Below are 7,492 nucleotides of genomic sequence, written 5' to 3' on the forward strand. Positions count from 1 at the left end.
TATTATAAAAACCTCATGATTTTAAAACGCGTCTACTATAGAGAGAGTCTAGCCCTACTCCGACCAGTGAATCGTGTAACGGTCATACTTCTTCAAATGTGCGGCTTCGTGATCTTGACAAGCTCGCCAAAAACCTTATGGGGTACACAATCTCCATTCACATTTTTCACCTTGACTTTGTGGCTTTGTTATACCATAGGCAAGGTTTGCCTTCAACGTTGAAACATCACTTATGTGGAATCAAAACTTGTTTGACCACACACGCCGCCTATGCGTGCATGTTCTATCATGTGCGACACAACAATGTTGCATCTCATCGTTATCTCGGTTCCCAACAACACGATCCATGTATCGTGATGCAATCTCATGTCTTGAGATACTCGATCATCTTGGTTTTTCTAGACACATTCGTTGGGACAGTTTGGTCGAGTGGTCTAAGGCGCCAGATTTAGGCTCTGGTCCGAAAGGGCGTGGGTTCAAATCCCACAACTGTCATAATCATACTTTTTCAATCTCATCGTCCGACCCATGCATCGTATTGCAATCTCATGTCTAGAGATAGCTTGACTATCTTGGTTTGTCAAGGCACATTTGTCGTACAGTTTAGTCGAGTGGTTTAAGATGCCAGATTTGGGCTCTAGTCGTCTATTATGAAGAGATTCTAACCCAACTCCGACCATTGTCTCGTGATCTTGTCACGCTCACGACAAATCTAAAGGTGTACTCAATCTCTATTCACATTTTTCACTCGACTTTATGGCTTTGTTATACCTTAGGCAGAGTTTTCTTCCACATTCAAACATCCATAATGTGGAATTAAAACTTGTTTGACCACACACGCCGTCTATGCGTGCATGTTCAATCATGTGCGACACAACATTGTTGCATCTCATCGTCATCTCGGTTCCCAACAGCATAACCCATGCATCGTATTGTAATCTCATGTCTCGAGATAGCTCGACCATCTTGATTTGTCCAAACACATTCGTCGGGATAGTTTGGCCGAGTTGTCTAAGGTGCTAAACTTCGACTTTGGTTCAAAAGGGCTTGGATTCAAATCCCACAGCTGTCATTTATTTTAATTTTTTGTAAAGCCTCGTGCGCGCTGCTAATACATATTGTTTGTTTTGACTTTTTATTTATCGTTGTTAACATCGTGGTTTTAAAACGCGTCTAATATGGAGAGAGTCTAGCCCAACTCCGACTAGTGCATCGTGTCAAAGTCATACTTTTTCAAATGTGTGGTTTTGTGATCTTGACACGTTCATGACAATCCTTAAGGAGTACTTAATTCCCTTTCATATTTTTATCTAGCTTTGTGGCTTTGTGGCTTTGTTGGACCTTAGGCAGGGTTTGCCTACGGGTTTCAAACATGAATAATGTGGAATTAAAACTTATTTGACCGCACACGCCGCCTATGCGTGCATGTTCAATCATTTGTAACACAACAACATTGCATCTCATGGTCATCTCGGTTCCCAACAACACGACCCATGCATCGTGATGCAATCTCATGTCTTGAGATAGCTAGACTATCTTAGTAGTCCAAACATAATTGTTGGGATAGTTTGGCTTAGTGGTCCAAGGTGCTAGATTTAGTCTCTGGTTTAAAAAGGGATTGGTTTCTAATCCCATAACTGCCATTTATTTTTATTTTTTTTAAAACCTTTAGGAGTACTCAATCCCCATTCACATTTTTCACCGGCTTTGTGGCTTTGTTGGACCTTAGGCAGAATTTTCCTTCAGAATTCAAACATCACTTATGTGGAATTCAAACTTGTTTGACCACACACGCCGCCTATGCATGCATGTTTAATCATGTTTCCATCCAACACGTTGCATCTCATTGTAGATGAGAGCCCCCCAATCAGGTAAGACTCACAGTCTGCTCAAATCATCGAACATCATAACGGAAAGCATAGATGAAAGCTATCTCGCGACAAAGAAAAGCAAAGGACACCCAATCATACTACTATAAAAAAAAAAAAAAAAAAAAAAAGTAGTACAAATATAGAAAAAGTAGTACAAATATCAAAAGTAAAGTTAGAATGTCTCAAGTCATGGAGATAGATATAAGGGTTGAAGGGCCGTTAATACCTTTTTATATACGGTCTCAAAGTTTGCCATAAGTGAACTAAACATCTATGATGAAAGCTAGAGATCAAAATGATTAATATCAGCAGAAGCGTGGTAGGCCCATAACTCACAGGTCCCACGATTGAAACCTAGCTTAGATATCATCATACTACATGTGAAATAACATAGTCAGCAAAAAGAAGGGACACTACTTATCCTACAATACATAAAAGTGGCAGCAAACCACACATCACTCACCTATCTTTTTTGGTTTGATTGTCCTTCTTTCAGTGTCCCTCCACGAGGCGTCTCCGTCATCAAACCAAAGTTAAATCATGCTTCATGATAACGAATTACTTTGTTGATTGAATATCTTAGAGAAAAAAAAATACTTGTTTGAGATTTGAATCACTCCGTAGGCAAGATCGATCATGTCAAGCTTAGATGATACTAAACATACAACCTAAACTACATAGCATTACAAAAAAAACTTATTACTTAGTTAAAAGAAGGCATAAATGATCTTTTTAGTACCTTTTTCAAGTCTACAAGACAACATAAGTGGTTATATATAGCCTCAACATGAAACCCTTAACCTTCCACTACTTATTTTAAGAGTTGTATCATTCATACTTTTAGGACTATAATTAGCCAGTATGAAAATGAGAAATTTTAAGAGTTGTCGTTCATACTTTTAGGACTATAATTAACCACTATGAAAATGTAACGATCTTATTTTTTTTACTCAAAATAGAGTCGTACCATATGCATGATGTGATCTTTTTATGTGGAAATATTCATTTTAAATGTTTCATCAGTCCCATGGACTTACATAATAAAAATAAAATTCGTAAATAAATCGAAAACATATAAGAAATGATAATAAACATATATATATATATATCCAAAAACTAGAAAACAAATGATGATGGAGTTGACACACGAGTCGTGTGAGTTGCGACTGACGTGGGAAGCGTGTGCGCTGCACATGAGAAGAGCATGACTAGTTTGTCAGGTCACGCAAGCATTTCTCGAAGAGTGTCCTTTTCAGGTCGTGGGCTGCTGGGAGTGATTTAGTGCTTGTTGGGCCACCCGTGTTGAACCTGGAACCAAAAGTCTCTCTGGCCTCACTGAAAATTCATTAAGGAACCAAAAGTGTCTATCGGTTTTGTCTCTCTAGCCTGTTTTCTACTTCTACTAGATCTTTGGCGCTCACTGAAAATGCATTAAGGAAATAAAAAGTCATAAAATGCATTTATGTCTATCGCGAGATTTCTGATGCGAGGGTGGTTGCTCCCACGAGATCGCTAACTCTTTTCTTTTTTTCCTTGTTGTTACCGTAAATGTAACCTAAATGTGAATAAAATTCATAAAATACATTAGTGAGATCCACAAAAAAAATTTGTAACTAGGATAAATAAAACTCATCTTCCTTAAAAGCATTGCATGATTGAGATGTCTTGATTCGTATCATTCTCCACTTCTTCAAGAGGATTCATCGTCGAATCTATTTGTAAAACTTTGCTGCAAAAGTAGGTTAAGAAAATACAAAAGACTTCACAACACTTTATCACGTGAACACTCAACACTTTATTCACGTGTACACTCAAGGAATTGTTGGCCATTGTTTGCACTCATTTACACAAATGAAGCTCTCTGTAAGGACATGGCTGATGCGATGGCTCAAAAAGACGGGTAAATTTTTTTGCGAAATAAAATCATTAAAATTTAAAACATAATTTACATTATACCAAAATAGTGTGCACACATTAGTAATTTAAAATACAACATAATAGTTAAAAGACAGAATAAGGAACAGACGCAAAACATTTTAAAATAAAAGGGTTGAGACGACAGGTGAGGTTAGTCTATGGCACCTGCTCCAGATTCCGCTCCCGACCTCAACCAGCTCCTTATTACCTGAAAAAAAATTGGAGAATAAGGAATGAGTACAAGACTCAGTAAGTAGCCTACTTGTAGGCTCTTAATCGTGTCCATGATATGCTAGGGTACCACATTCTTTGTTCTTGCTTGTTCTTGGTCTTGTTCTTGTTTTAAGTACTTAAGCCCCTTTAATTCTTGTTCTTGACTTAGGGTTCTTATCTTGATCTTTCTTGAGGACCTTGGTTCTTAAACCCTAAAACCTTGGTTTTCCTTTAAGGGCCTTAGCACTATGGTTTTTTGGTTTTTGGTCATTTGTTCCTGGTTCTTGTCCTTAGAACTAGGATCTTGATCCATGTTCTAGTCCTTGATCTTTCTCTTGTTCTTGGTATTCTTGGTTCTTGTTCTATTATTGATTCGTTCTCCAAGACACTTCCCCTAGGATTTACGGCACTAGACATGTACCTGAGAATCTTGCGTCCAAGGCTTCATGCGTTCTAAGCGACACAGCTTTAACTTACGTCCAAGGCTTCATGCGTTCCAAGCGACGTAGTCTTACCGCATCTTAGGGCTTGCCCTTCGATATGGTCTGCTTAACCTATGCCCAAGGTTTCATGCATTCTAAGCGGCATAGTCTAAAAACTTACATCCAAGGCTTCTTACGTTCCAAGCGATGTAGTCTTAAAACTGCATCAAGGGCTTGCCCTATAATACAGTCTGCTTAACCTATGCCCAAGGCTTCATGCGTTCCAAGCGACATAGTCTGAAAACCTACATCAAGGGCTTGCCCTATAATACAGTCTGCTTAACCTATGCCCAAGGCTTCATGCGTTCCAAGCGACAGTCTGAAATCCTACATCCAAGGCTTCTTACGTTCCAAGCGATGTAGTCTTAATACTACATCAAGGGCTTGCCCTATAATACAGTCTGCTTACCTACGCTAAAGGCTTCATGCATTCCAAGTAGCGTAGTCTAAGTCATGAACATGCTGTACCGTGGGAGATCTTAGGAGGTTCTTGATTCGTGGCTAAGGTAACTTACTCTCTTCTTGTTCCTCCGTGACCTTAGACTACTCCCCTTGATAGACCATAAAGGTCACTTGCTCGGTGCATACTTAACATGGCATCCTGCAAGTTTGCAGGGCATCTCTAATAGGTGAGGGAAACTTGAGGCATGACATCCTGCAAAGGAAACATGGTGCAAGGCATCCCACCTAGAAGAGGAATTATTGGGCACCGCTTGGTGGTAGGTCATGGGTCACTTTGGACATGATTAGAGTATTACCTAGCATTCTTGAGTTTCTGTTTCTGAGTTTGGGGACCTTGATCCCTCGTCCTTGAGTGGTACCTAGCATTCTTCTTACTTGGGTAGTTGTAAAGCTTGTGTGTTGTTTGTTCTTGGTTCTTAATCTTGTAAGTTTCTAAGGTCCTTAATTCCTTGAGACATAAGCTATAACTTGTATTTGTAACCATATGAACCCATCTTAGTGTAAGTTGTTCTAGAAGGTCATAGATTCTTAGGGAGTTCTTTAGAGGGTTCTAGAAGAGTCTGAAGTCTTGTGGTGTTTCCTTTAGGTGTTTCTTGGATCCTAACTTGGTTTAGGTTCCAAACTTTGTTTCTTGGATCCTAACTTGGTTTAGGTTCCAAACTTACTCCAATCAACTTGAAACCTCAAACTTATCTTCATGTCCTTCATAATCGACCTTATAAGAAGTAGCAAATCATTCGGAGCACGTATAGACCTTGAAATCTCATAAGAGTCCTAGGGACATTTTGGCCATTTCACCCCTAAGTCTTGGTTTTGCTACTTAACGTGTTCCAATGCCTTTCAACTTTACAAAATCATCAAACATCATAAAATAGGATCTACTTCAGGGTTTCATAGCATTTGGAGGTCATCTAGGTCAGGAACTGTAGGTAGATATCCTTAGGGGCATTATGGTCATTTTGCACCATTTCTTGGTTTACCCACTTATCCTTATTTAATGACTACTAAACTTCATTTAGAACCTCAAAATGCTATAATATGCTCAGAATTAAAATTTTATAGGCAGCGGAGTTCATCTAGTGGGTTATTCTAATGTTACCTAATTACCAAGCAATTTGATAGGTTTAAGGTCTTAACTCGCGATTCTTTGAGTTTTTCTTTCATCTAATCCTAGTTCATACTTGGTGTTCGTATGAAAATCCAAGCGATTCCTGCAAGTATTTCTTAACAAAAAAATCCAAGGTGGCTACTTACCTCGTTGTCGACATTCAGGACCTCTGTTCTTGAGCTTCCGGTACCCGATTTACCTCAACTTTCCTTTCACACACTCCTTATTATGTCTACTTTCTGGAACCATAGAGATTTTCATGAGAATCCATCTGGAAGGGGGTTAAAATTGAGAAAAATCGAGGGAAGGTTGAGTTTTGGGTTGACATGGCCAGTTCAACTGAACCGCCCACGTCATCGTCTTCTTCCTCCAGACGGGGAGAAGGCGCGTGCGACCGTTCGCGCCGCCGTCGTAAACTCGCCCTCCCCAACTCCTATCACACTGTTTGTCCCCTCCATTCCTTCATAAAACTTAAAGAAGGTGTTACAAGGAAGAGCTAGGGATTGATTTTATACCTTCTCATCGGATTGTAGCCTAAGATATTTGCTTCCAAATTTCGTCCAAAATATGATTTCTCGCTGGAGTAAAAACAGAGGATTTCTTATTGGGTAGCCGATTCTAGGAGTTTTTTAGGCTCGATTTCTTCACGAAACCTCTTCCTTATTGTTCCCTTAACCTAAAGGAATTAGTTTGGAGGAATGACTTTGAGTGTAGGACCTTAATTTTGAGAAATCACTCTCGGTCTGCAAGTTACCCGACGCTTCCGATTTACAATCTCTTGGGTATCTTGTTCTTTGACGTTTCAGCTCTTTATTCCTTCATCAAAGTTATTCATCTTCTTTTTTCTGAAGCTAAAGGAATCCTTAATTTGAAGAAAAAGTGGCTGTAGATAGGAATTCGACACTTACCTCCAATTTGAGCCCGAAACGGATTTTCTTCAATTGGGAACGTTCCTGAGGTTATTTCTCTTCGTAGTCTTCTATGAAAACATTCCTTGGAGGTGCAAAAACCTATTGAGGTCGTCCTTGCTCGAAGAATACTTGTATATCCTTGGATTGGAATTTTGAGTTTTCCTTGAAGCTTTTTAATGGCAGATTGGATTGGGCAAATTGTTTCTAGGCACTTTCAGGACTCTATTCCTTCGTAGAACTTGTGGGTAATGTTGCTTAGAAGCTATAGGAACAAGTTTGAAAGGAAATGGTGGAGAATTGCTCTCGAATTTGGAAGAAGCATGAGAGTAGGAGACCCAAAATCTAAACACTTATTGCCAACAGCTAGGTGCTCGACCTTGCTCGATTCTTGTTCCAAATGATTGCCCCAACTACATAATTTATAGGGGAAACTTAGACCAACATTGGGAGCTCCAAAATCATCGTGAATTGTCGGTTGGATTCTCTAAAAAATCCGCTGGAAATATCTATTCCGATCAGAGCCTCACC

At 39.4% G+C, this 7,492-nt stretch overlaps 1 non-coding gene across 1 annotated transcript; it reads left to right on the top strand.

Moving 5' to 3' along the window:
• The first annotated feature begins 415 nt into the window (after positions 1-415).
• Positions 416-495, top strand: TRNAL-UAG (transfer RNA leucine (anticodon UAG)). Its single transcript has one exon. It is a non-coding gene; the product is annotated as a tRNA-Leu (tRNA).
• Positions 496-7,492: the final 6,997 nt, after the last annotated feature.

This window comes from Cucurbita pepo, chromosome 15 (genome assembly GCF_057944985.1).
Source record: "Cucurbita pepo subsp. pepo isolate OVF chromosome 15, ASM5794498v1, whole genome shotgun sequence".
Taxonomy (NCBI): Eukaryota; Viridiplantae; Streptophyta; class Magnoliopsida; order Cucurbitales; family Cucurbitaceae; genus Cucurbita; species Cucurbita pepo.